A 27446-nucleotide genomic window follows, 5' to 3' on the forward strand; every position below is an offset into this window, starting at 1 on the left:
AACTTCCTGAAGGCCCCATGGCTTGCAAGTGGTGGTACCAGGCCTCAAACTCAGGCTTGCAGACTCATGAGCGTTTTCTTTTCCCACCACATGATGTTTCATCTGCCTCCCCAGTTTCCTGGTGAAAGGAAGATAACTCAAGAGCCCGTAGGTGCTTTCAGGTTGGCCACCTTGTTGCTCACTACCATCGAGTGTGCAGAGGAGCAAACCAAGGGTCTAGGAAGTGACGAGAGCCCTCAGCTCAGTAGAGCTTCAACATGAGAGCCACTTGCTGTCCTCTACAAGTGCTTTCCACCTGCCTTTAAGGTTCTGCCCACAGCAGGTCTCCCCAGAAGCAGGAAGAGGTAGAAGGCTAAGAGCATGGCTCTGTGCCTCAGCTTCCTCCTCTGTAAAATGGGGATGTCAGTAATAATTCCTGCCCCATGGGTTTGTGCTGCAGCTATGTGAGATGAGCAAAGGGCTCGATTCAGTGCTTCAACGTAGAATGTAATTAATGAACGTGACACACCATTAGAATTAAGGCAGGGGGGCAAGAGGTATAGGTTTGTGCATGACACATGAGCCTGTGGGGTAGAGGCAGGAGAGGCGGGGTATAGGGACATGTGGACCAGCTGGTTGCTGAGGGAGAAGACTCCTCCTCACCAGCTGGTTCCCAGGGACAGCATGCTTTGTAGCTCTCATTTCCAGGCCTACACACCCGAGGCAGGGAGAAGAGGGGGATTAGCAGGCACATCCCTGAAGCTGAGGTCCTTTGGGGGCAGGACTGGTGGAAGGGCCCTCTGCCCCCAGCTACATCATAGCCCAGCCCTGCCAATAAATAACCATGGTTTTGCTAGTGCCTCCAAGTACTGGGCCTCAAAAGTCACAAACTACTCAGAGCTTAAAAAGGAGTGAATAAGGCCAGGCACGGTGGCTCATGCCTGTAATCCTAGTACTTTGGGAGGCCGAGGTGGGTGGATCACCTGAGGTCAGGAGGTCAAGACTAGCCTGGCCATCATGGTGAAACCCCATCTTAAAAAAAAAAAAAGGGAGTGAATAGGCTGGGCACGGTGACTCACACCTGTAATCCCCTCATGTTGGGAGGCCGAGGCTGGTGGATTGCTTGAGTCCAAGAGTTCAAAACTGGGTAACATGGCAAAAACCCGTCTCCACAAAAGATACAAAAATTAGACATGCCTGGTAATTCCAGTTACTTGGGAGGCTGAGGTGGGAGGACCACTTGAGCCCAGGAGGTTAAGGCTGCAGTGTGCCAAGACTGTGTCACTGCAATTCAGCCTGGGCAACAGAGTAAGACTGTCTCGAAAGAAAAAAAAGGAGTGAATAAACATGAAGATTAGGCCCTGTGACCCCCCTCCACCCCCCACTTTTTTTTTTTTTTTGAGCATATTGCCCAGGCTGGAGTATAGTGGTGCAATCTCACCTGCAACCTCCACCCTGGGTTCAAGCGATTGATTCTTGTGCCCTCAGTCTCCCAAGTAGCTGGAATTACAGGCACATACCACCACACCTAATTTTTGTATTTTCAGTAGAGACAGAGTTTCACCATGTTGGCCAGGCTGGTCTCAAACTCCTGACCTCAAGTGATCTGCCCGCCTCAGCCTCCCAAAGTGCTGGGATTACTTCACCAAAATATCCAGTTTAATGTTGGAATAACTGGGGTGTGTAGTCTAGCCAAGTTGACACAGTAAAAAAGATATCACACTCACCTGGGCATGGTGGCCCACTCCTGTAATCCTAGCACTTTAGGAGGCTGAAGTGGGAGGATTGCTTGAGGCCAGGAGTTCGAGATCAGCCTGGGCAATGTAGCAAGGCCCATCTCTGCAAAACATAAAAAAAGATAAATTAGCTGGGCTTGATAGCTATGCCTATAGTCCCAGCTACTCAGGAGGTGGGAGAATCACTTGTGCCCAGTGGTTTGAGGCTGCAGTGAGCTATAATCATGCCACTGTACTCCAGCCTAAGTGACAGAGTGAGACCCCGTCTCAAAAAACAAACAAACAAACGGGTCAGGTGGGTCTCTACTAATTAGCCAGGTGTGGTGGCACACACCTGAAATCCCAGCTACTCAGGAGGCTGAGGCTGGAGAATTGCTCGAACCTGGGAGGCAGAGGTTGCAATGAGCCAAGATCGCGTCACAGCACTCCAGCCTGGTGACAGTGAGACTCCATCTCAAAAAACAAAAACAAAAACCAAACCAAACCAAACAAACCAACAGTGGAACACTGTTTTACCTATATTAGAGCCCTTACTACATGCCCTGTGGTTAAGTGATTTCCATGCAGCATCTCAGTTAATTTCAAAACATCCTTTGACACAGGTATCCTGCTTGTCCCTCATTTTACTGGTAAGGAAATGGCCTCAGGTGAGAAGCTCACAGTAGCGTGGTGTGGTGCACCTGTGTTCTGAATGACCTGTCACTTGCTATGGCTTGTCCCTGTGAGCCTCTTTACTCTGCCTTGTCTCCTTGTCCTGGGGACAGAAGTTAGGGTTCAAGACCCTTCGGGACGTGAAGATGTTTCTGTCACTCCGGACCTTAGTTTTTTCCCCTAAGTGGCTCTGAATTTGGAAGGCAGGCAGCATTCTCGTGCGCCTTTCTCAGGTCTGTGCTGCCACCTAGGGGGCTCGAAGGTGCTTGCCACGCTCCAGACCGGCCACCTGGCGGGCAGGTGAGTCTGCAGGTGTGAAGAGCAGCGGGATGCGGGGGATGCGGGGGAGGGAGCAAGCGAGGCTGAGGGCTGTTTCTGGGCCTAGCTACAAATAATGCAAATAGCATCGGCTCTTCAGCTCCTCACTCAGGCCTCCCAGAACCCTTCAGCACTTCTGGGGATTAAGAGGGCGGTGGGGTTTGCACCCCTATCACGTCTGCTGCGGGCCTGGTGCCTCACAGTCCGGCCATCAGCCGCCCCAGCGGGTCCTTGGAACCGTCGGGACGCCCAGACAGCCAGCGGAAGCTGGGAGTTTCTTTCATCCCATCAAGCCACCGCATAGGTCGGCAGCGCGACTCGGCTCTCGCTGGGACTCGCCCACTCGGACCAGGGAGGAGGAGGCGGCTCAGGGCGCGAGCCCACGAGACGGAGAAGAGGAGCCGCCTCGCGGGAAAGGGGATGCGGGCGCTCCAGCCGCCGCGGCACCCGTAAGCCCCGCCCACCGGCGGCCCCGCCCACCGGCGACCCCGCCCCCTGCCCTGCCCCCGCCCTTCCGGACGCAGCCACGAGGCGGCGCCGTGGAGCCGCGCAGGGGCTCGGACGGTTTGAGGCCGCCGCGGCCGCCAGGCTCCAAGCGTTTGGTTGAGGCGGCGGTTAGTGGCGGGAGAGGCCACGCGGTGAGTTGGCTTAAGGCAGGCGGCAGGTGGAAACCGAGGCAGAGGGGCACGCCGTCGCCGCCGTCCCGCAGCAACCCCGTGCAGCCGCTCGTCCTGTCAGCCCGGCTCACACGCCTCCTCCATCAGTCCCTCAGATAGTCCTAGCGTTTTCTTCCTTCTCTCTCTCTCCCTCTCTCCCTCTCTCCCTCTCCCCCCTCCCTCCTCCTCCCCCTCTCCTCCCTCCGCCGTCTTCTCCTTCCCCCACCCCTCCCCCTCCCTCCCCCTCCCCCCCCCCTCCCCCTCCCCCCCTCCCTCCTCCTCCCCTTCTCCTCCCTCCCCCGTCTTCTCCTTCCCCCACCCCTTCCCCCCTTCCCCCTCCCCCCTCCTCCCTCCCCCGTCTTCTCCTTCCCCCACCCCTCCCCCCCTCTCCTCCCTCCCCCGTCTTCTCCTTCCCCCACCCCTCCCCCCCTCTCCTCCCTCCCCCGTCTTCTCCTTCCCCCACCCCTCCCCCCCTTCTCCTCCCTCCCCCGTCTTCTCCTTCCCCCACCCCTCCCCCCTCTCCTCCCTCCCCCGTCTTCTCCTTCCCCCACCCCTCCCCCCTCTCCTCCCTCCCCCGTCTTCTCCTTCCCCCACCCCTCCCCCTCTCTCCCCCTCCCCCCTCCTCCCTCCCCCGTTTTCTCCTTCCCCCACCCCTCCCCCTCTCTCCCCCTCCTCCCCCTCTCCTCCCTCCCCCGTCTTCTCCTTCCCCCACCCCTCCCCCCTCTCCCCCTCCCCCCTCCTCCCTCCCCCGTCTTCTCCTTCCCCCACCCCTCCCCCTCTCTCCCCCTCCCCCCTCTCCCCCCTTCCCCCCTTCCCTTCCCTCTCCCTCCTCTTCTCTCTCCCCCTCTATCTCCCCCGCTCTCTTCCCCCCTCCCCTCCCTCCTTCCGTCTCTCTCTCTTTCCTTTTCCTTTTCTTTTTTCTGTGAGGGGTCTCCTGGCTCCTCTGTCGCTCTGTCGCCCAGGCTCCGGTGCAGTGACGTGACCTCACTCAGCTTCCACATCGCGGGCTCAAGGCTCAGGAGAGCTTCCAGCCTCGGCCTCCCAAATCCGGCCCGTCCTCCGAGGTTCCTGCCACGTGGTCAGCTGGCCATTGCAGTGCCCTTGTGGCCCAGGCCTTGCTTTTTCTGATTTTTTTTTATTATTTTTATTATTTTGTTTGTTTATTTATTTTTTTGAGAGGGAGCCTTGCTCTGTCGCCCATGCTGGACTGCAGTGGCGCGATCTCGGCTCACTGCAACCTTCGCCTCACTGGCTCGGGTTCTCCTGCCTCAGCCTCCCGAGTAGCTGGGACTGCAGGCACCTGCCACAACGCCGGGCTAGTTGTTTTTTGGTATTTTTAGTAGAGATGGGGTTTCACCATTTTAGCCAGGATGATCTCCGTCTCCTGACCTCCCGATCCTCTCACCTTGGCATCCCAAAGCGCTGGGATTACAGGTGTCAGCCACTGCGCCGGCCTTTTGTTTCTTGGAGTCTTGTTCTGTCGTCCAGGCTGGAGTGCAGTCGTGCATTCTTGGCTCACTGCAACCTCCACCTCCTGAGTAGCTGGGATTACAGGCACTCACCACCATGTCCGGCTAATTTTTGTGGTGTTTTTTTTTTTTTTTTTTTTTTTTTTTTTGAGACGGAGTTTTGCTCTTGTTACCCAGGCTGGAGTGCAATGGCGCGATCTCGGCTCACCGCAACCTCCGCCTCCTGGGTTCAGGCAATTCTCCTGCCTCAGCCTCCCGAGTAGCTGGGACTACAGGCGTGTGCCACCATGCCCGGCTAATTTTTGTATTTTTGTAGAGATGGGGTTTCACCATGTTGACCAGGATGGTCTTGGTCTCTTGACCTCGTGATCCACCTGCCCTGGCTTTCCAAAGTGCTGGGATTACAGGCCTGAGCCACGGCGCCCAGCCTAAGCTGTGATTCTTGACTGCACTCACAGTGGTGCATTTGATTGCACTTCTGCAGTCCAGCCTGGTGACAGAGTGAGGAGACCTCTCTCAAACAACCAAACAAAATCCCCCCAAAACCAAAACCTGCCACCTCCTTCCCTGCCCTGCCCGGTACTGTGGGGTTGGAAATATAACCGTGGAAGTGAAAGCACAGGTGTGAAGAAGTTACAACCTGACCTCGGTGGTTTTCCTGATGCAGGTGAGGAAGAATGGAAGAAAGAAATAAGAGAAAGCAGGGTGGTCTAAACTCCTGGGTTCCAGGGGACACTGTGTCTTTTACCTTTACCCACAGGAGCCTGGGGTTCTGGCCTTGGCTGTGTGACCCTGGACCTTTCCCTGCTCCTCTCTGGGCTTTTGCAGCAGTGAAGAGCTCAGGTTCTTTGATCTCTAAGGCTTGAGACTTGAGTGGAAGGGTTTTTTTTTTTTTTTTGGATATGAAGTCTTGCTCTGTTGCTCAGGCTGGAGTGCAGTGACATGATCTCAGTTCACTGCAACCTCTGCTTCCTGGGTTCGAGTGATTCTCCTGCTTCAGCCTCCTGAGTAACTGGGATTACAGGCGAGCACCACCATGCTCAGCTGATTTTTATATTTTTAGTGGAGATGGGATTTCACCATGTTGGCCAGGCTGGTTTTGAACTCCTGACCTTGTGATCTGCCCACCTAGGTCTCCCAAAGTCCTGGAATTACAGGTGTGAGCCACTGTACCCAGCCATGAGTGGAAGGGTTTCTAACAGAAATTTTGGGGCCATCCTGTTCAGGGTGCAAGAGCTGAGCTGTCTAGTACAATAGCTATGAACCACGTGTTGCTGTTGAGCACTTCACATGTGACTTGTCTAATTTCAGGTATGCCCAAAGACATTGTAGAACTCTGCCTAGCCACAGTGCGGGGATGGGGAACAGACTTCGTTGCTTTTTGGCTTGGTAAGTGGGAATACTGAAGTCCCTGGCTGTGTGCTCAGCACAGTGAGGTTGGGATAGGTACTGGGGAGGGTGGGAGCTAGGTCAGAAACCTTCCCTGGTGGACTCCTGGGACCCTTGGTGGGAGGAGGGGTCATCAGAGAGGGGAGGGAGGGAGAAGAATTGGCGACACTCAGGTGTATACTCTATGGACAACTATCCTCTCTCTTTCTGCCTCAGTTCTGCCCCTTTCTTTGAAGCTGGGGTCCCCAGCTCACATCATGCCCAGGCAGCCTCAGTGTTACGGTGAGGCAGGAGCCATAACTCTTGGAAGTCAGAGGTGACCAGGGAAAGGCAGGATTATGTAGGGATCTGGTAGGATACTCCTAGGGGATTTTTCTGGGCAGGGCTGGGAGGTCCCAGGAAGAGTTTGGTTATTCATTCACAACCAGTATTTATTCATTCACAACCAGTATTCACCCACCACATGCCAGGCTTTGTGCTAGGCAATGAGTGACAGGAGTGAACTGTACGGACATTGACCCTGTTTATGGAATACAGAGTCTAGAAGTGGTGATAAGGGCAGTTGGAGAAGACAAGAAAGTAAATGAATTGGTTAAAATCACAATTGTGGTGTGTGCTATGAGGGTAGCGAGGAGGGTGCTAAGATAGAGAACAAAGCAGGGCATTCTGGAAGGGCTCTCTGAGCAGGTGACACCTAACCTACCTGAAAGAGGAGGAGCCAGCCATGAGATGGAGAGAGTGCTCTAGATAGAGGGAATAGCATTCATCTACTCACTCACTCAGGCATGTGTTACTCTGTGCTGCATTCTGTTCTATTTGCTACAAAAACAGAGGTGAACCGGGCGCATTGGCTCACACCTGTAATACCAGCACTTTGGGAGGCCAAGGTGGGTGGATCATGAGCTCAGGAGTTCAAGACCAGCCTGACCAACATGGTGAAACCTCATCTCTACTAAAAATGCAAAATGTAGCTGGGCGTGGTGGTGCACATCTGTAATCCCAGCGACTTGGGAGGCTGAGGCAGGAGAATTGCTTGAACCCAGGAGGCAGAGGTTGCAGTGAGAGAGACTGTTCCACTGCACTCAAGCCTGGGTGAGAGAGTGAGTTTCTGTCTCAAAGAACAAACAAGCAAAAATACAAAACAGAGATGAACAATACAGGAGAAATGCTTTCTGTCATGGAGCTTATGTTCTACTAGAAGAGGACAGAAAGCAAATAACCAATTAGATAAATAATATCAGGAAGTGATGATTGCTATGGAGAAAATAAAAAGATGATGGGCTAGCAAATGACTAAGGACGAAGGGACTATTGCCGGTAAGGTGGAGAGGCAGGCCTACTCAGAGACCCGAATGATAAGAATGACCCAGCCATGCTGTGGTCTGGAAGAATGGCATTCCTGAGAGAGGGACCAGGGAGTGGAAACAAGTTCAGCAGATTTGAGGCGTATGGCCGGTGGGAGAGTGATGGGCAGTGAAGTGCAGGGAGCAAGTTGTGGAGGGTGTGGCAAAGCTAGGCGTGGAGTTTGGATTTTATTAGAAGGCATCAGGAAGCTAGTGGAGGGATGTGGGTAGGGGAGTGGCACAATCCCTCTGGCTGCTCTGTGTGGATGTGGAGAGAGCAGGTGGGAAGGTAGGATTGAAACTAGTTAGGAATCATTTTGTAGTCCAGATGATGGTGACCTGAACTAGGGCAATAGCAGTGGAGATGAACGCAGGTGAACAGATATATTTATGGGCGGAATTGACAGGACTTTATGACTGTTTGAATGAAGGAAAAATGTGACTCCTTGGATTTTACTTCCAGCAACTGGATGGATTGTGGTGCCATTGACTGAGTTGGAGTGGGTTTTGGGAGATAAGTTTTGGGGAAGATACAAATGCGATTTTGATGACCTTACAGAGATTTCTATAACACAGGAAAATGGAGATGACAAGCAGGAAGCTGGCTCTCTGAGCCTGGAGCACAGGGAAGAGGATTGGTCTAGAGATAAATTTGGTTCAGGGCGTGGGCAGCTCTGGTTAGGCCCACAGAGACAGTACTGTTCAAGGTACAAACACTAAGATGTTGGCACAAATGCTAGGCTCTCCAGCACAGTAGCCACTAACCACATGTGGCTGTTGGGCACTTGACATGTGGCTTCTCTGATTTCAGGTGTGCTGCAAATACAAAGTGCACACTAGGTTTTGAAGAGTTAGTATGGAAGAAAGAATGTAGAATATCTCACTAATAATTTTTGTATTGGACCAGGCATGGTGGCTCACGCCTGTAATCCCAGCACTTAGGCAGGCTGAGTGGGATGGATCACGAGCTCAGGAGATTAAGACCACCCTGGCCAACATGGTGAAACCCCACCTCTACTAAAATATACAAAAAAGTTAGCTGAGGGTGGTGGCGCGCACCTATAATCCCAGCTACTTGGGAGTGTGAGGCAGGAGAATTGCTTGAACCTAGGAAGTAGAGGTTGCAGTGAGCCGAGATTGCGCCACTGCTTTCCAGCCTGGCAATAGAGCAAGACTCTGTCTCAAAAAAAAATTTTTTATACTGATTATACATTGAACTGCTATTAGTTTGTATATCCTGGGCTACATTGAATACAGTAATATTAATAATAATTATTATTATTTTGTAGAGATGGGGCCTTACTATGTTGCCTAGGCTAGTTTCAAACTTTTGAGCTCAAGTGATCCTCCTGACTCGGCCTCCCAAAGTACTGGGATTACAGGTGTGGGCTACTGTGCCTGCTCATGAAATAAATGTGTTATTAAAATTAATTTAATCTGTTCATTTTTACCTTTTCAAATGTGGCTACTAGAAAATTAAAATCACATTTTTTTTTTGTTTTTGTTTTTGTTTTCTGACACAGTGTCTCACTCTATTGCTCAGGCTGGAGTGCAGTGGTACGATGTTGGCTCACTGCAGCCTCTGTCTCCTTGGTGCAAGCAATTCCCCTGCCACAACCTCCGCGTAGCTGAGATTACAGGTGTGTGCCATCACACCTGGCTAATTTTTGTATTTTTAGTAGAGACAGGAGTTTCACTATGCTGGATAGGCTGATCTTTAACTTCTGACCTCCAGTGATCCACCTGCCTTGGCCTCCCAAAGTTTTGGGATGTGTTTCTAATGTTCTATAGGGTAGGGATGGTGGGGGTGTCATCGGGTGTGTCAGATCAGGACACCAGGGGGCAGCAGTGGTTAGGAAATAGACATTTTGAAGCAGACAACCTGGGGAAACCCAGAGTAGGGGTTGGCCGAGCTCTCTGTGGCTTCCTTTCCTGACACCTTGTCAGAGCACAACCATGGCACAACCCCTTGGACTTCCCAACCCTGTGGCTATCTCAGTGTGAGTTGAGGAACAGACAGGAGGGGTCCCCATGAGATGGTAGTGTGAACCACTCGAGAAGTTGCTGGTATTTCAAGTCCTGATCTTGTTCTCTTCCTTTAACCACAGCTGACATCACTGTGCTAGGGGAACATTTCCACCTCTTGGGCTGAGCAAGGTATGCCAACCAACAGCTGGGTAGTCAAGGCAACCAAGGCAATAAAGCTCACAGAGGTTAATTTATATGAAATAAATGTGGCTGTAACTGGTTATAATGGTTTTCATCCATTATAATTCTAAACATCATGTTCAAATTGCCTGTAGTGTTTCTAGTTGGCAGGAAAACTGCCATTAAGGAAAAAGGAGCAGTGGCATGATTAGGGGTGAGACTGAATCCACTTCAGTGGGTTTGGTGTGACTTTTGTGAGTGCTACTTTGTGCCAGATGCTGTGCTGGGTATGTTGGGTTGTTGACTGTGTAGTCCTCAAGGAATATATGTCTATGTGCTTTAATACAGGGAGAAATGTGTAGAGGGATAAATAGAGGCCCATGAGAGCTCCAAGGAAGTGGAATTAATACTTGTGCATGGATGTATAAAACATTGAACTCAGAGGGGGTGCCAGATAGCATCAGAACAAAGAGAAAGGATTTAGCCATGCAGTGGAGGGGTGGAGAGTGGGTTTTGCAGGCACCAGGACAGCAGGAAAGGACATGACTCAAGGAAGGACAGGGAGATTTGTTTGGCCGTGTGAAACAGGGTCCTAGGAAAACAGTGGTGCCAGATCTTGAGAGGCCTTGGTTTCCAGGTTAAAGAGATCGGCCGACTTTATTATTTCATTTTATTTTCTCTCTTTCCATAACTCAGAGAAAGAGATTGGACTTTGGATTATAGGCACTTAAGAGCTTTTGAGGAGGCACTGAGCTGGATAACACTGTGCTTAGAAAGAGGAAACCATACAGTGCTTCAGTTTTCATGGAAATAAAACTATATATATATATATATATATATATATATATATATATATATATATGAAAGAAACCATTTGCCTGGAGCTTTTTGGTGCTCAGAAGGCAGGATAGTAGAGGAAAATGAGCTGTGTGTTGAAAGCAGGGAGGTAAAGAGCCCCTCTGGGTACAGTGAGTTGGCAAATAAGTCAGAGTGGTAGAGCAGTTGAAAGTATTTATTTTGGGAATGGAAATACCTAGATTTGAACACTAATCCTATAATTAATTTAATTTAGTTTAATTTTTTGAGATGGAGTCTCGCTCTGTCCCCAGGCTGGAGTGCAGTGGTGTGATCTTGGCTCACTGCAAACCTCCGCCTCCTGGGTTCAAGTGATTCTCCTGTCTCAGCCTCCTGAGTAGCTGGAACTACAGGCACCCACCACCACACCCCACTAGTTTTTGTATTTTTAGTAGAGATGGGGTTTCACCATGTTGGCCAGGATGGTCTTGATCTCTTGACTTCGTGATCCTCCCACCTCGGCCTTCCAAAGTGCTGGGATTACAGGCGTGAGCCATAGCACCCGGTCTAATTTTTTTCTGGTAATAGCTTTCTTGAGATATAATTCACATGCCATATAGTTTATCCTTTGAAGTGTACAATTCAGTTGTGTTTAATGTGTTTATAATTATACAATCATTACTACAATAATTTTACTTTATTATTATTATTTTAAAGATAGGGTTTCACCATATTGGTCAGGCTGGTCTCGAACTCCTGACCTCAGGTGATCCGCCGACCTCAGCCTCCCAAAGTCCTGGGATTACAGGCATGAGCCACCGTGCCTGGCTATAATTTTACTTTTTTAAAATAGAGATACTCACATATCATCAATAGAGATACAATAAAACATCATATAAAATTGTTCAATTCAGTGGTTTTTGGTATATTCATAAGGTTGTGCAACCATCACCGCAATCTAGTTCCAGACTATTTTCATCACCGCAGAAAGAAATCTTTACCCATTGGCAGTTGCTCCCCATTCTGCTTCCTCCCAGTTCCTGAACACCACTGATTTACTTTCTGTCTCAATGGATTTGCCTATTCTGGGCATTTTCTATGGATAGACTCATATAATATGTAGCTTTTTGTGTCTGGCTTCTTCCACTAAGTATAGTGTTTCCAAAGTACATCCATTGTGTAGCATGTATCATTACTTCATTTCTTTTTATGGCTGAATAATATTCCATTCTATGGACAGACCACATCTTGTTTAGCCATTCATCAGCTGATGGACATTTGGCTTGTTTCCAGTTTTTGGCTATTAGGCTATTATGAAGAATGCTGCTGTGAACTTTCTGTATAGGTTTTTGTGTGGATATATGTTAAACATTTTCTTAAAAATTATGTATTTCATGGAGCTTTTATTCCTTGGACAGACAAAAAAATATATGTATTTCAAGAGACAGGGTCTCACCTTGTTGCTCAAGCTGGAGTGCAGTGGCATGATCATAGCTCACTGCAACCTTGAACTCCCAGGCTCACAGGATCCTCCTGCCTCAGCCTCCAGTGTAGCTGGGGCCACAGGCATGCACTACCATGCCCCACTAATTACAATTTTTTTTTTTTTTAAATAGACGAAGTCTCACTCTGTCACCCATGCTGGAGTGCAGTGGCATGATTTCAGCTCACTGCAACCTCCACCTCCCAGATTCAAGCGATTCTCCTGCCTCAGCCTCCCAAGTACCTGGGACTTTAGGCACGCACCACCATGCCCAGCTAATTTTTGTATTTTTAGTAGGGACGGGGTTTCACTGTGTTGGCCAGGCTGTTCTCAATCTCCTGACCTCGTGATCTGCCTGCCTCGGCCTCCCAAAGTGCTGGGATTACAGGGGTGAGCCACAGTGCCCGGCCAAAAAAATATTTTTGAGACAGGTCTCGATCTCTCACCTGGGATGTGTTACACTGATGTGACCATGGCTCACTGGAGCCTCCTGGGCCCAAGTGATCCTCCCATCTCAGCCTCCCAACGCATCATCACACCTGACTAAATTTCATATTTTTTGTAGAGATAGGTCTCATCATTTTGCTCAGGCTGGTCTTGAACTCCTGAGCTCAAGTAATCCACCTACCTTGGCCTCCCAATGTGCTGGGATTACAGGTGTGAACCACTGTACCTGGCTCCTTAATTTTTTTTTTTTTTTTTTAGAGATGGGGTCTTGCTGTGTTTCTCAGACTTGCTTTAAATTCCTGGCCTCAAGTGATCTCTTGCTTTGGCCTCCCAAAGTGCTGAGATTATACGCATAAGCCACCATGCCCAGCTCCCATTTTTATGTTGGAATTATTTTTTTGTCTTTTTATATTTGAATTGTGGGAGATCCCCTCACTGCTGAGATGGAGTTTTGCTCTGTCGCCCAGGCTGGGGTGCAGTGGTACAATCTTGGCTCACTGCAACCTCCACCTCCTGGGTTTAAGCTGTTCTTCTGCCCCAGCCTCCAGAGTAGCTGGGATTACAGGCACGCGCCACCATGCCCAGCTAATTTTTTTATTTTTGGTAGAGACGGGGTTTCACCATGTTGGTCAGGCTGGTCCTGAACTCCTGACCTTGTGATCTGCCCGCTTTGGCTTCCCAAAGTGCTGAGATTACAGGCGTGAGCCACTGTACCAGGCCGAATTGTGGGAGTTCTTAATGTATTCTATATACTAGACCCTTATCAGGGATGTGATTTGCAGATATTTTTGTTATTCTGTGGGTTGTCTTTTCACTTTTTCCATGGTGTTCTCTGAAGCATAAAATTGAAAAAATTTTGATGAAGCCCAATCATCTATTTTTTCTTTAGTTACTTGTACTTGAGGTGTCATAGCTAATAATTCATGAAGGTTTACATCTATGTTTTCTTCTAAGAGCTTAATGGTTTTAGCTCTTAAATTTAGTTTTTTGATACATTTTAAGTTAATTTTTGTATATGGTATGGGTAGGGGTCTACTTTATTCTTTTATATGTGGATATTCAGCTGTACCAGTACCATTTGTAGAAAATGCTATTCTTTCTCCATTGAATTTTCTTGGCACCTTTTTCTTTTTTCTTTCTTTCTTTCTTTCTTTTTTTTTTGAGATGGAGTTTTGCTCTTGTTACCCAGGCTGGAGTGCAATGGCGCAATCTCGGCTCACCGCAACCCCCGACTCCTGGGTTCAAGTAATTCTCCTGCCTCAGCCTCCTGAGTAGCTGGGATTACAGGCATGTGCCACCATGCCCAGCTAATTTTTTGTATTTTTAGTAGAGACGGGGTTTCACCATGTTGACCAGGATGGTCTCGATCTCTCAACCTTGTGATCCACCCGCCTCGGCCTCCCAAAGTGCTGGGATTACAGGCTTGAGCCACCGTGCCCGGCTCTTGGCACCCTTTTCTAAGATCAGTTGCCCACAAATGTATCCCTGCCACTTTTTTTTTTTTTTCAATCCTGCTCCTTCTATAACCTACCACGTTTTAGCTCTGTAATTTAAGCCTCAGTTTTCTCATCTGTGAAATAATAATATCCAGGACTGACTCACCCATCAGGCACAAAAGGCTCAATATTCTAGGTCCCATGATACTTTTAGGGGTCCATTATTTATTTTTTGGCCAGATGTGGTGGCTCACACCCATAATCCCAGCACTTTGGGAGGCCAAGGGAGATGGGTCACCTGAGGTCAGGAGTTGGAGAGCAGCCTGGCCAGCATAGTGAAAGTCTCTACTAAAATACAAAATTAGCTGACGTGGTGGCACATGCCTGTAGTCCCAGCTACGTGGGAGGCTGAAGCAGGAGAATTGCTTGAACCTAGGGGCAGAGGTTGCAGTAAGCCAAGATTGAGCCATCCAGGCTAGAGAGCAGTCTTTTTTTTTTTTTTTTTTTGAGATGGAGTTTCGCTCTAGTTACCCAGGCTGGAGTGCAATGGCGCGATCTCGGCTCACCGCAACCTCTGCCTCCTGGGTTCAGGCAATTCTCCTGCCTCAGCCTCCTGAGTAGCTGGGATTACAGGCATGCGCCACCATGCCCAGCTAATTTTTTGTATTTTTAGTAGAGACGGGGTTTCACCATGTTGACCAGGTTGGTCTCGATCTCTCGACCTCGTGATCCACCCACCTCGGCCTCCCAAAGTGCTGGGATTACAGGCTTGAGCCACCGCGCCCGGCCCAGCAGTCTTAATATATAGTAATATTATATACTATTAAGACATTATTAAATACACTTTTATCAATGCTGCTGTAAAATAGAATGTTTAGTTTGTATGTGTGTATGTATGTATGTATGTATCTATCTATCTATTTATCTATGTATTTTTTTTTAATAGAGGAAGGAGCCCACAAAGGCACGGTGTCTCAGACCCACAAAAATCCTACTGTGGCTCTGATACTATCTGTCTCACAGGGTTTTCATGAGGATGCAATGTGATAATCATGTCAAATCCCATGTGCTGTACTGGTCCATAGTAGGCCAGCAGTATGTGGTCAGCATTTATGGAGTAGCTGAGAGAATCTCCCTCAGCAGCCTAGGCCCCATTAACAGGAGAGCAGTGGGGGCTTTTCTGTCTCACTAGCACCTTGGCAGGCTGGTGAATTATTGACTGTGCAAACCCATGAAGGAACCACTTAGTGAGCTCAAGGGAAGGTCAGTGCTAAGGAGCTGGCCCTCTGCCCCAGTTTCCTGCTCTGACACCTCTAAGGGTTCAGGGGCACCTGTGGCCTCACCAGGCAGAGAGAGAGAGTTGCCGAGGTGGAGAGGAGAGTCAATGGAGGGTTACTGTGCCTTGGCATCTGGTGGGGTTGGTAAAGCTGCCTAGCTGCAACTCCCTGCCTTTGTTAGGCAGAGACCTGATGTCCTCCTGGGTGGAGAAGATGAGTAACTTAAATGGCTCTGATAGCCAATGTTCTTTTTTTTTTTTTTTTTTTTTGAGGCGGGATCTTACTCTGTCACCCAGGCTGCAGTGCAGTGGCACAATCTTGGCTCACTACAACCAATATTCCATCTATCTATCTATCTATCTATTTATTTAGAGATGGGGTTATACCATATTGGTCAGGCTGGTCTCAAACTCCTGACCTCAAGTTATCCACCTGCCTTGGCTTCCCAAAGTGCTGGGATTACAAGCGTGAGCCACCATGCCCAGCCGTTTTCATTTTTAAAAAAATAAATTAAGATGAAATTCACACAACTTAAAATTAACCATTTTATTTAATTATTATTTATTTATTTATTTATTTATTTTGAGATGGAGTCTTGCTCTGTTGCCAGGCTGGAGTGCAGTGGCACGATCTCGGCTCCCTGGTTCAGGCAGTTCTCCTGCCTCAGCCTCCCAAGTAGCTGGGACTATAGGTGGTGTGTGCCACCATGCCCAGCTAATTTTTGTATTTTTAGTAGAGACAGGGTTTCACCATGTTAGTCAGAATGATCTCGATCTCTTGACCTTGTGATCCACTTGCCTTGGCTCCCAAAGTACTGGGATTACAGGCGTGAGCCACTGTGCCTGGCCCATTTTATTTATTTAGTAGAGACGGGATCTTGCTATGTTGTCCAGGCTAGAGTATGGTGGCTACTGATTAGCACAGGATTTTTGATCTGTTCAGTTTCTGACTTGGGCCTGTTCACTCCTCTTTAGGCTACTGGTGGTCCCTTGCTCCTGGAAGGTCACCATATTGATGTCAAACTCAGTGTGGATACCCGATTGGCAGAGTGCGCTATAGCCCAGAACTCATGGACTCAAGCCAGATTCCCAAATCCCTGAGACTACAGGTATGCACCAAAATTAACCATTTTAAAGTGTATGATTAAATGGCATTTGGTACATTTATGATATTATGCAACCATTACCTCTATATAGTTCCAAAATATGTTTATCATCCCAAAAATAAACCTTATACTCCTTAAATAGTCACTTACCATTCCTCCCTTGCCTCAGGTCCTGGCAACCACTCATCTGCTTTCTGTCTCTATGAATTTGCCTACTTTGGATATTTAATATAAATGAAATCAATACATGACCTTTTGTGTCTGGCTTCTTTTACTCAGCATAGTTTTTAAAAAATTTTTCTTTCTTTTTTTTCTTTTTTTTTTTTTTTAGAGGCAGGGTTTCACCATGTTGGCCAGGCTGGTCTCAAACTCCTGACCTCAAGCAATCCACACACCTTGGCCTCCGAAAGTGCTGGGATTACAGGTGTGAGCTACCACACCCAGCCAATTTTTAAAAATTTATTTATTTATTTATTTATTTAGAGACAGAGTCTTGCTCTGTTGCCCAGGCTGGAGAGCAGTGGCATGATCTTGGCTCACTGCAACCTCTGCTTCCTGGGTTCAAGTGATTCTTGTGCCTCAGCCTTCCAAGTAGCTGGGATTATAGGTATGTACCTGTACGTGTGTTTCATGTGCTTCTTACCATTTGTTCACCATGCTCAGCTAATTTTTTTTTGGTCATTTTTTGATGCAGTGTCTCACTCTGTTGGCCAGGCTGGAGTGCAGTGGCATGATCTTGGCTCACTGCAACCTCTGCCTCCTGGGTTCAAGTGACTCTCCTGCCTCAGCCTCCTGAGTAGCTGGGACTATAGGCGTCTGCCCCCACACCCGGCTAATTTTTTTGTATTCTTAGTAGAGAAGGGGTTTCACCATGTTGGCTAGGCTGTCTCGAACTCCTGACCTCAGGTGATCTGCCCAATGTGGCCTCCCAAAGTGCTGGGATTATAGGCATGAGCCACTACACCTGACCTTGTTAGTATTTTTTTTTTTTTTTTTGAGACAGAATCTCACACTGTTGCCCAGACTGGAGTGCAGTGGCATGATCTTGGCTTACTGCAACCTCCGCCTCCCAGGTTTAAGTGATTCTCCTGCCTCAGCTCACAAGTAACTGGCCAAGTAGCTGGGACTACAGGCATGTGCCACCAGTGCTGGCTAATTTTTGTACTTTTAGTAGAGATGGGGTTTCACCATGTTGGCCAGGCTGGTCTTGAAATCCTGGCCTCAGATGATATGCCCGCCTCGGCCTCCCAAAGTGCTGGAATTACAGGTGTGAGCCACCATGCCTGGCCTGTTCTGTTTTCTTGAGCAGAATCAAGCCCTGTTTGGAAGCCAGGTTATAGAGGAGTTTCTTAGATGTGCCTGTGGTGTCATCTGAGATTCTTTTGATCTAATTTTCTACCAGTTCCAATAAGAAAACCTTGCCCCAGGAGACGGAGGTTGCAGTGAGCCAAAGTCATGCCGCTGCTCTCCAACTTGGGTGACAGAGCGAGACTCTGTCTTAGAAAAAAATAAAAAATAAAAGAGAAAACCTTGCCCTGTAGGAATCCCCTTCTCTGGGCAACAGGTAGCCTCAGATGTTAAATATGCAGTCTAAGTGCCCTCTCTGTTTCATGTGTTCTGCAGACCCCTTTTCTAGATGGCCTTATCCCACATCTTGCCTTAGGTCTTGGATCTTTCCTGCTGGCCATAGCATTCCCAAGGGGTAACAAATATGTTTTTGGGAGCTCTTCTCTTTTGCCCTGACAAATTCCTTATTGTTTGTTTATGTGGAACTTGCCCACTGTAGCTTCTGCCCACTTTGGCCTCACTGAATTCTTCTCTCTACATTCCTGGTTATCTCAGATTCCTTTGTCTCTAATGTTTTCTAGACTCTGCCTCTTGGTCCTGGTCGACTCTCTCTAGTGGACTCAGTTGGCAAACTTTCCAGCATGGGGGCCCCTGCTGTTCTGGAACAGCTAGAGAGAAAGGCAGGAGGCTGGCTTCTCTGAGGGTGTTGGGGTGGCAGATGATTCATACTTCACTTCTCACCAGGAGTGTTGGGGAGGTCTTTGGAGGATCCTGGCTCTGGAGAAGGAGATGCTTGCCATGCCAACCCCTGTGACAGGAGCATAACAGTGATAAAAACCCAAATGTCATTTGTGAGGTACAAAGTCCTGGTGTAGTTTGGTCTCAGGGGTTTTTCCTCTCTGCAAGATGGTTCTCTTTTTATTCCATCTCTTGCTCACTCTCTGACTCACTGACAATATACATTTACTGAGTGCTGACTCTGCAAAGCTCTGTCCTGGGCACTGAGACTAAAAGGCTCAGCATTTGAGCCTCTCTTGGTCTACAAGCTGGACAGATAAACACATAAATGCAATATGATGTGATATGTGTGATAGTTGGGGTTTGTATGAAGGCAGTGGGAACCTAGCTGAAGTAGGAATCATTTTGCCTTGAGAGAAAAAAATAGGTAGCTTGAGCTGCAAGGAAAAGGTGACATTTGAGCTGGGTCTTGTTGAAAGAGAGACTGACATAAGGGAGAAAGGCATTCTAGGTAAAGGACTCGGGTTCTTCAAATGTACTTAGCTCAAGAGTGATTTAGGGGGAAACTCAGAAGCCACTGCATTTCCTTTCATGTGTCTTTCTCCTCAACAACACTGGGAACACCTTGAAGTTGAAAGACCCAGTCTAAGGCCAGGTGTGGTAGCTTACACCTATAATCCCAGCACTTTAGGAGGCCGAATTGGGCAGATCACTTGAGCCCGGGAGTTTGAGACCAGTCTGGGCAAAATGGTGAAACACCATCTCAACAGAAAAAAAAGTAGCCAGGTGTGGTGGTGCACCTGAGTAGTAGTCCCAGCTACTTAGGAGGCTCAGCTGGGCGGATCACATGAGCCCTAGAGGTTGAGGCTGCAGTGAGCCAAGATCATGCCACTGCACTCCAGCCTGGGTGGCTGAGTGAGTGAGACCCTGTTTTCTCTGGCCAGACCTAAGACTCCTCTTGTCTTCCATGTAAGTTCATCTCTCCTGTGTTTCCAGATGCAAATGACTTATGTGATAAACTCATTCATGTTTTGTGTTATTGGGAACGAATGGGTTATTTATTTTTATTATTTATTTTTATTTTTTTTTGAGACAGAGTTTCGCTCTTGTTACCCAGACTGGAATGCAATGGCGCGATCTGCAACCTCTGCCTCCTGGGTTCAGGCAATTCTCCTGCCTCAATCTCCTGAGTAGCTGGGATTACAGGCACGCCCCACCATGCCCAGCTAATGTTTTATATTTTTAGTAGAGACGGGGTTTCACCATGTTGACCAGGATGGTCTCGATCTCTCAACCTTGTGATCCACCCACCTTGGCCTCCCAAAGTGCTGGGATTACAGGTTTGAGCCACCATGCCTGGCTATTATTTGTTTTTTTGAAATGGAGTTTTGCTCTTGTTGCCCAGGCTAGAGTGCAATGGCATGATCTACACTCACCTCAACCTCCACCTCTTGGGTTCAAGTGATTCTTCTGCCTCAGCCTCCCAGTAGTTGGGATTATAGGCATGCACCAGCATGCCTGGCTAATTTTGTATTTTTAGTAGTAGAGATGAGGTTTTTCCATGTTGGTCAGGCTGTTCTCGAACTCCCGACCTCAGGTGATCCACCCACCTTGACCTCCCAAAGTGCTGGGATTACAGGCGTGAGCCACCATGCCCAGCCTATTTCGTTTTGTTTTGTTTTGTTTTGTTTGAAATGGAGTCTTGCTCTGTTGCCCAGGCTGGAGTGCAGTGGTACGATCTCGGCTTACTGCAACCTCTGCCTCCCGGGTTCAAGTGATCCGCTTGCCTTAGCCTCCTGAGTAGCTGGGACTACAGATACACACCACTATACCTCGCTAATTTTTGTATTTTTAGTAGAGATAGGGTTTTGCCATATTGGCCAGGCTGGTCTAGAACAACTGAGCTCAGGTGATACGCCCAGCTTGGCCTCCTAAAGTCCTGGGATTACAGGTGTCAGGCACCATGCTCTGCCTGGGTTAATTAATTGAATAAATAATTCATTCACCTAGCATTAATTTAGGCTTAGTATGTGCAAGACATAGAAAATATTGTAGTGTGTTGCTTAAAGGAACAGGCTTAAAATCAGAATGACTGGATTTGAATTCTACTAATTAGCTGGGAGGTCTCATTCAAGATACTTATCCCCTCACTTTTCTCCTCTATAAAATAGGAATAAAAATGCTCTATAGTGTTGTGGAGATTAAGAGAGTGCACGTGTGAACTCAGCATGGTGCCCAGTATAGTATATACTAATTAATGATGGTATATACAATATAGTATATACATTTGTGTGTATATATACACTTGCACACACCTATAATATAAATATATAAACAATACATAAGATACATGTGTACTATTTACATATAAAGTATAAATACGTCTCATATACACATACATATATGTATATGTAATATACACATATATACACATACTTATATTACTAGGTAGTGTATGACGTGTGTGTGTGTATATATATATATGTATGTATGTATATATGTATGTATATATCTATTCCAATTCTTAGGGAGTTTAAAGACTTCAAATGGGAAAGAAAACCATTCAAATAATCAAAAAATAATAATATATTTTTCTCAGGTGATGTATTAATTTGAAATAGGGACCTTCTGGAGACATTAGTCAAAGGACAGTTATTCTTAGGAAGATTCTTTTTTTTTTCTTTTTTGAGAGAGAGAAATTAGGATTGATGAATGGAAGGAGGTAGACTTTTGTCTCAGTATAAAGGAAACTTTTTTTTTTTTTGAGATAGAGTTTTGCTGTTGTTACCCAGGCTGGAGTGCAATGGCATGATCTTGGCTCACGGCAACCTATGCCTCCTGGGTTTAAGCGATTCTCCTACCTCAGCCTCCTGAGTAGCTTGGATTACAGACATGTGCCACCACGTCCAGCTAATTTTGTATTTTTAGTAGAGATGGGGTTTCTCCGTGTTGGTTAGGCTGGTCTTGAACTCCCAACCTCAGGCAATCCTCCCACCTCGGTCTCCCAAAGTGCTGGGATTACAGACATAAGCCACTGTGCCTGGCCTAAAGCAGACATTTTTAAGAGAGCATCTTGCTCGGTGTGGTGGCTCATGCCTGTAATCCCAGCACTTTGGGAGTGTGAGGTGGGTGGATTAATTCAACATGGATTACCAGAGGTCAGGAGTTTGAGACCAGCTTGGCCAACATGGCGAAACATTGTCTCTACTAAAAATACAAAAATTAGCCAGGCATGGTGGTGCGCCCCTGTAATCCCAACTACTTGGGAGGCGGAAGCAGGAGAATTGCTTGAACCTGGGAGGCAGAGGTTGCAGTGAGCCCAAGATGGCACCATTGCAACTCCTTCTCAAAAAAAAAAAAAAAAAAAAAAAAATTGCATCTTGGAGATAATGAACTCCTCATGTCCTGGAAGGTGACCAAGCACAGGCTGGCTGACTGTTGGTAGAGAGTCTTCCTGGATTCCTTAGGAGGTTACATAGAGGATGCTAAGCTCCTGGGGAGCATTTTGCAAAGGACTCTCTTTCCCAGCCATGTTCCTGAAGCCGTTTCTTTTTTTCTCTTTGAATAACTCCCTCTTTTGGCAGGATCTAGAACTCTGCACGTATGTATAATTGTGCCTGAGGCAGCTACCAGGGCAGGTGCCTCCTGCAGGTGACCTGGCACCTTATCTCCCCTGCACCTATCTCTCTCCTGCCTTTTCTAGCTTAAATCTTAGAGCAGAAATAACCCAAGGCCAAACATTAACTGTGAAACCATAAAACCATGTGAAGATCAGGTGGCGTCAGTGGCCTGGACTCTTGGTGCCCTTTTATTGCTGCCACCTCTCAATGGGTAGGGAGGGTGGAGTGGCTGGGATGATGATGAGGGACCCAGAACTTTAGTGTTCCACCCAAGTGGAGTGGTGGGCAGAGGATGCCTCTGTTGCCTGAGGCTTCCATGGGGATTGTTGGAATCTGATTCTTGGTGTTTGGGGAGAGACCACTACAGCATCTTTTAGCATCAACAGATGTTAAAGATGCAATCAGGAACTCTCTTAGCTTGATGTGGGCTCTGGTGTACACATACATATGTGCAAAGGTGTCATAGGCACCTACATAGTACTGGAATACACATCTACCACTCATATACCCTGGTGTATACTCATCTGTATACTGTGTCTTACTCATCTTCAGAACTTGGCACAGTGCCTGCAACACCAGTACATCTTTGTTGAACTGATGAGTGAATAGTGAATGAACAAATATTTGTGCCCACCCACATACTCGTCCACATATATACATATTTGCAGGAGGGTACCTGTGATACACATGGATGTTCACATTATACCTATGCAACACACATCCACATTCAGACCAAACACAATAGCATAAATGTACCTGTCTGTACACACATGAATATGTATGTAAATTTACAGATTCCTGAATGACCCTACAGCATGGCAGAGATGGTGATTGATATAGCTCCGATGACTGGAAAAACACCAGGGTCTTTGGTCTTGTGCTAACGTAGATAGGTGACACGGACACACATGGAATAGTTTTAAGGGGCGAAAAGTTTAATAGGCAAGAAAGAAAGAAGAAAACAGCTCCCCTCTACAGAGAGAGAGAGAGAGGGAGGGGAACAAAGAGGAACCCAGTGTGCGGCAGAAAAGTGGTTGCTTATATTGGGATGCAGTGTGTCTGGCGTGCATAGGGCCCAGGGGACTGGTTTGACCAGGTGTGTCATTTATGTAGCCAAGAAAAACCTGGCCCTCCCACCTTAGTCCTTTAATATGCAAATATGGGCAGCTATGATGTTCAGAACATCATTTTTTGCCTGGAAAGACCACCTCTCAGTTGTGTACTGGGATGCTTGCACACACTCTGCTATGAACTTAATTGTGTCCCCTGCTAAAATTTATGTGTTGAAGTTCTAACCGTAATGCCTCAGAATGTGACTATATTTTGAGACAGTTCTTTTAAAGAGATAAAGTTGAATGAGATCATATAGGTGGGCCCTGATCCAATCTGACTAATATTCTTATAAGAGGAAATTTGGGCCTGGGGTGGTGGCTCACACTGTAATCCCAGCACTTTGGGAGGCTGAGACAGGCAGATCACATAAGGTCAGAAGTTTGAGAACAGCCTGGCTAACATGGTGAAACCCTGTTTCTACTAAAAGTGCAAAAATTTAGCTGGGTGTGGTGTAATCCCGGCTACTCGGGAGGCTGTGGCAGGAGAATCGCTTGAACCTAGGAGGTGGAGGTTGCAGTGAGCTGATACTGCATCATTGCACTCCAGACTGGGCAACAAGAGCAAAACTGTCTCAAAAGGAAAAAAAAAAAAAAAAAAAAAAAAAAAGCCAGCTTAGCCAGGAGAGGTGGTTGGTGCGTGCTTCTACAAGCATGCAACATTCCCAGCTATTTGGGAGGCTGAGACGGGAGAATCACCAGAGCCCAGAAGTTGGAGGTTACGGTGTGCCATGATCACACCACTGCACTCCAGCCTGGGAGACATAGTGAGACTCTGTCTAAAAAACAAAAAAAAAAGTTAAGAACCATGATAATAGGTGGAGGAAAACAGTCTTAGATTCTAAAGGGGTGAATCCCCAAGCAGGCTGGAGCCAGTGTGAAGATATTTATGAAGTGTTTTTGTGTTCACATGTTGTATGCAAGCAGCCCAGCCTGCAGTTTCTTAAAAAGAGGGTTACTTGGCTGGGTGCAGTGGCTCACGCCTGTAATCCCAGCACTTTAGGAGGCTGAGGTGGGCAGATCATGAGGTCAAGGGATCGAGACCAGCCTGGCCAACATGGTGAAACCCCCTCTCTACTAAAAACACAAAAATTAGCTGGGTGTAGTGGCACATGCCTTTAGTCCCAGCTACTTAGGAGGCTGAGGCAAGAGAATTGCTTGAACTCAGGAGGTGGAGGTTGCAGTGAGCCGAGATTGCACCACTGCACTGTAGCCTGACAATAGAGCAAAACTCCTTCTAAAAAAAACAAAAAACAAAAAACAAAGGGGTGCACATTTTAAAGTCCAGGACTAGGAAGCAAGAACCCTGGCTTGAGTTTGGGGTTCTACCACCAACCTGTTGCATGGACTTAAGCAAATTGCTTCACTTTCATGGGCTCTGGATTCTCATTTACATAGTTGGTTGTTTCATGGTGTTCCTGTAAAGGATCCAAGGACCTAAGGAGACCTACATGTTTTGAAGACTTAAGAACATTAAGAACTTTTCCTAGCAGTCAGGACTTACTTTTCAGTTGGATGAAGAGCACTTCAAATAGTCTGGCATCCTCAAAAATGAACCTGTGCCAAGCCCTGTGAAGTTCATATAATAAAGGGCTAAACAAAGCATACTTTGTACACTCTGGGGCAGGCGTCCCCAAACTACGGCCCATGGGCCGCATGCGCCCCCCTGGGGCCATTTATCCGGCCCCCCGCCGCACTTTAGGAAGGGGCACCTCTTTCATTGGTGGTCAGTGAGAGGAGCACAGTATGTGGTGGCCCTCCAACGGTCTGAGGGACAGTGACCTGGCCCCCTGTATAAAAAGTTTGGGGACGCCTGCTCTAGGGGGTAGGCCTAGCAAGAATACCCACAGAAGCTGGTCACTATGACCCCAAACAGTCAGCCATATACTGGGATATAGTATAGTATAGAGAGGTGTTAAGGATGCTGTGGTCTTAGGGCTTTGGGAAGTCAGAGAAGGTTTCATGGAGGTAGTGAGGATTGGCTGAATTTGGTTGAGCAGAGGGGGCTTTGTGGGTAATGGAGTATTCTGAGTGGAAGAGTCAGGATGGCCCTTGGTCCATGGAGGCAGGAGAGGAATGATGCCACCTCAGATTTACAGGTAAAGATTAAAAGGGAAAATAAGAGTGATGAGGTTAATTTTTGAGTCCTTCCTGGAACTGACCTAGCCCAGTGATGAATCTTTTTGGCCCCTTGGACCCTGTCCCAGGCATACGTACACACAACCTGCCGATCCAGAGCAGTCCAGGGCAGAACTGAGGAGGAACTTGGAGGTCACGCTGCTCAGGCCTGACCCCATTCCAGAAGCGAAACAGAACACAGACATAGGAACTGAGGTTTCACAGTTGGCAAAGCGGAGATTTGAGCTCAGGTCTCCAGAGACAGAGTCTAGTACCTTTTCTAGGTCATTACCTGGGTCTTAAAAGTGGACTGGATTTCAGAGGCTTTTACCTACTGTTGGGGAGGGTTTAGAGTTTGGATCCTACCGTGCAGCTGTATTTGTTGATTGTTTCTGGTGCAGAGCCTAGGATTGCACACTGGATAGGCTCCTGCAGGTAACTGAGGTAGGCAGTATCTGTGCCTTGGGGACTTCAGAGGTGATCAGAAGGCCCTGTTTTTTCCCACCTGACTAACTGGTATCTACCATTTCATTAGAGGGGCTTCATGCCCATAGCTCCAGGCTTTGGTCTTTTTCAGAATGCTAATTTGCTCTGGGAGGGACATTTATAGCAAACTTTGAAATCAGTTTATGATATAACTCAGTGTAAAGTGGGGGTGGGGTGGGGGGAACAGATCCTTTCCTGAGAACTAATTTTGATGTGGAAGGAAAGCATGAAGGTATTTATTGCAATAAAAAGACAAAGGCAGCCAGAGAGGCCCAGTTTTTAGGATCTAGTCTGGAGGTTCAGAGCTTGGTTTCAGAATTAGGCAGAGTTTTCTTTTCCTTGTGAACAAAGCAGTATCATCTAATTAGAGATTAATCAGAAAACACAGAGAGCAATAATAGTAGAAGAAATAATCCCTGCAGTCCCATTCTCCCCTTCTCTCTTAGATGGCCATTATTAGTACCTAAGTATACTCCCTCTAGTCCCTTCTCTATACATGTTTTATATATGCATGTGTGTGTACATATGTAATATACATGTGAGTTTCACACTTCTAGCCTCTGAAACTGTGAGACAATAAATTTCTATTGTTTAAGCCACCGGTTTGTGGGACTTTGTTATGGTAGCCCTAGCAAATGAATGCAAGTGCCCTAGAGCCGTGGTTCTCAAAGTGTGGTTCTTGGACCAACAGCATAGGCATTACCTGGGATTTGTTACGCAATGTGTATATATACATTGATTTTATTTATTTATTTATTTATTTATTTATTTATTTATTTATTTTTATTTGAGACTGAGTCTTGCTCTGTCTCCCAGGCTGGAGTGCAATGGCACAATCTCGGCTCACTGCAACCTCCACCTCCCATGTTCAAGCAATTCTCCTGCCTTAGCCTCCAGAGTAGCTGAGATTACAGGCACCTGCCACCACACCCGACTAATTTTTGTATTTTTTAGTAGAGACAGGGTTTCACCGTGTTGGCCAGGCTGGTCTCAAACTCCATACCTCATGTGATCCGCCTACCTTGGCCTCCCACAGTGCTGGGATTACAGGGGTGAGCAACCGTGCCTGGCCTACATGGATATTATTTATATGTCTACTATATGTATGTGTGTGTATATGTAGTATGTAACCTCCTTGCTTTTACTCTGATCTGGAAAGTTTGCTGAGCTGTGGCTTGGGCAGCACATGCCTGTGGACGTCTCAAACAGGTCCCTCTTCTGCCAGTTTGTTTCAATATTCTTTCCTTGTCTCTCTTCATTACCCTTTACAGCAAGAGTTGGCAACCTTTTTCTGTAATAGGCCAGCTAGTAAATATCTTGTTTTGTCGGCCATATGGTCTCTGTTACAATGACTTGACTGCCATTGTAGCACAAAAGCAGTCATAGATAATATGTAAAATGATCATGAATGTGTTCCAGTAACACTTCATTTATAGACAGTGAAACGTGAATTTCATGTGATTTTCATATGTCATGAAGTAGTCTTCTTATAATTTTTCAACCGTTAAAAAATGTAAAAATTGGCTGGGTGTGGTGGCATGTACCTGTAATCCCAGCACTGTGGGAGGCTGACTGAGGAGGGCAGAGCTCTTGAGCCCAGGAATTCAAGACCAGCCTAGGTAACATGGCGAAACTCCATCTCTCCAAGAAAAAAAAATACAAAAATTAGCTGGACATGGTGGTGACTGCTTGTAGTCCCAGCTACTGGGGAGGCTGAGGTGAGAGGATTGCTTGAGCCCAGGAGGCAGAAGCTGCAGTGAGCAGAGAGTGTGCCATTGCACTCCAGCCTGGATGACAGAGTGAAATCCTGTCTCAAAAAAAAGTAAAGAAAATCAAGCCAGGTGTATGATGGTGTGT

The 27446-nt window shown here is 47.3% G+C and overlaps 1 protein-coding gene across 1 annotated transcript in view; it reads left to right on the top strand.

Moving 5' to 3' along the window:
• The first annotated feature begins 4966 nt into the window (after positions 1–4966).
• The window catches only part of SLC5A1 (solute carrier family 5 member 1), a 127765-nt gene continuing 105285 nt past the window's right edge, over positions 4967–27446 (top strand). Inside the window, exons 1-3 of the mRNA XM_074391283.1 lie at positions 4967–5476; positions 6121–6198; positions 16101–16234. The gene's annotated coding sequence lies outside the window, so the exon portion shown is untranslated. The remainder of the gene's footprint in view (positions 5477–6120; positions 6199–16100; positions 16235–27446) is intronic.

Source organism: Saimiri boliviensis, chromosome 21 (assembly GCF_048565385.1).
Source record: "Saimiri boliviensis isolate mSaiBol1 chromosome 21, mSaiBol1.pri, whole genome shotgun sequence".
Taxonomy (NCBI): domain Eukaryota; kingdom Metazoa; phylum Chordata; class Mammalia; order Primates; family Cebidae; genus Saimiri; species Saimiri boliviensis.